The following is a 2,016-nucleotide window of genomic DNA, read 5'->3' as shown; positions in this document are numbered from 1 at the left end:
TCTTTTGAGTAGTTGTTGTGAATTGTATTGTTCTTTTAATGTCTCTTTGGAATACTCTTTTTTTTGGGGGGTATACTGTACTTTATTGGTGGTCCATGACAATATTTGGCTTTCTAAGCTCATCCCCTTCTTCATGGAGTTCTCAGTGTTTTGGGGGATTGAGTTGGAGTAAAGACTCCCCAGAAACTGAGGGCCTCTCTCTTCCTCTAGTGCTGTTACTGGTCCTGGTGGCCTGGAGAGGGGGTAGGCAGGCTCTTATTCCTTGGAGGCAATGTGGACCATAAGGTCCACCACTCTGTTGCTGGAGCCAAATTCATTGTCAGATGAGGAAATGACTTTGACAAAGTGGTTGTTAAGGGAAATGCCAGCCCAAGCATCAAAGGTGGAAGAATGGTTGTCACTGTTGCAGTCATAGGAGACAACCTGGTCCTCAGTGTAGCCCAGCATACCCTTTAGAGGCTCATCTGATGCCTGCTTTATTCCCTTCTTGATGTCAGCACATGTGGCAGCTTTCTCTAAATGGTAGGGAAGATCAATGACAGACATACCGTGGCTGGGGACATGGAAGGTCATGCCAGTGATTCTCATTCAGCTTTAGGATAACCTTGTCTGCAGCCTTGACAGCACTGCTAGATTTGGTGATGAAGTTCAGGGCAGTCCCACAACCATCGCACCCAAGTTTCCCAGAGGAGTCATCATGGTTTTCTGGATGGCAGCGATGGTGTGCAGTGTGATAATGAGACCATTGACAATGACGAAGTTGTCGTTAATGATCTTGGCCAAGGGGTCCAAGCAATTGGTGGTACAAGATGCATTGCTGACAATCTTGATGGAGTTGTCATACTTCTCATGGTTCATGCCCATCACAAGCATGGGGGCATCGGCAGAAGGGCAGAGATGATCACCCTTTGTGGCACCACCATTCAAGTGAGCCCCAGCCTTCTCTGTGGTTGTGAATACACCAATGGACTGTACAACATCCTTTTTACCAGCTTCACCCACTTTATGTTGGCAGGTTTCACTCCTGGAAGACAGAGATGGAATTCCTATTGACGATAAGCTTCTGGATCTCAGCTGGATGGTGCCATGGAACTTGCTATGGGTAGAATCATACTGAAACAATGTAGACTGTGTAGTTCAGGTCAATGAAGGGGTCATAGATGGCAGCAATGTCCACTTATCCAGCGTTGAAAACAACCCTTTTGACCAGGAGCCAAATTCGGCCAAGTTCATTTACTCTGACCTTCACCATCATGTCTCCAGGATGCTTCTGGAACTCCAAAGAAATGGGAAGATGCGAGGAGGAGCAGGGATTCTGGACTACCTGCTTTAATGTACAAGAATCCAATTGATTTTTGATGCTGCCCTTCCAGCCTTTTGTACTCTCAAAATTTTCATTAGTTCTAGCAATTTTTAATTTAATATTTTGGATTTCTCTATATAGGATATCATTTGCCAAAAAAGAGAGTTTCAGTCCTTCTGTGCCACTTTAATATCTTATTGATGTTTATGGCTCTAGCTAAGACTGCCAGAACTATTGTGGTAGTTACATAATCTGGTGTCAATTTGAGAGACTTATAAGTGAAGGGGTGGAGTCTTGCCTGTCAAGCAAGATATAACCAATGAGGCCTCTGTGTGGGCATGGCCTTCTGAGCATTCTGGGAACTCTTGTATTTTCGTCCTTGGAGGCGGGAGACACTTCTCTCTCTCTCTCGATTCATTCGGGCCTCTCCACTGGCATGGCACTATGCTGATAGACCCCGCGCCCTAGGAACTGGAGAAGCCACGTGGAGACCCTGCCAGCACTGAGATGCTTACAACACCACTGGATTCAAAGATTTTCTATCCATTAGCCTGTGATCATCCTAAATTCAATGTATTTGCATGTGATTCATGAGTATTAAGAGGACTTTATAAATTGGTATCGGACATATGGATTAATATCGGACTTATGGGCCTGGACTGGACTGTGTTGGGATGCTTTCTTTTTTCTGGTGGGTAGATGCTTTAATGTAC

At 45.0% G+C, this 2,016-nt stretch overlaps 1 pseudogene; it reads right to left on the bottom strand.

Moving 5' to 3' along the window:
- Positions 1-255: 255 nt before the first annotated feature.
- Positions 256-1,252, bottom strand: LOC142448805 (glyceraldehyde-3-phosphate dehydrogenase-like; annotated as a pseudogene).
- Between the last annotated feature and the right edge of the window lie 764 nt (positions 1,253-2,016).

Source organism: Tenrec ecaudatus, chromosome 5 (genome assembly GCF_050624435.1).
Source record: "Tenrec ecaudatus isolate mTenEca1 chromosome 5, mTenEca1.hap1, whole genome shotgun sequence".
Lineage (NCBI taxonomy): Eukaryota > Metazoa > Chordata > Mammalia > Afrosoricida > Tenrecidae > Tenrec > Tenrec ecaudatus.
This window is presented reverse-complemented; position numbering and strand designations above follow the sequence as displayed.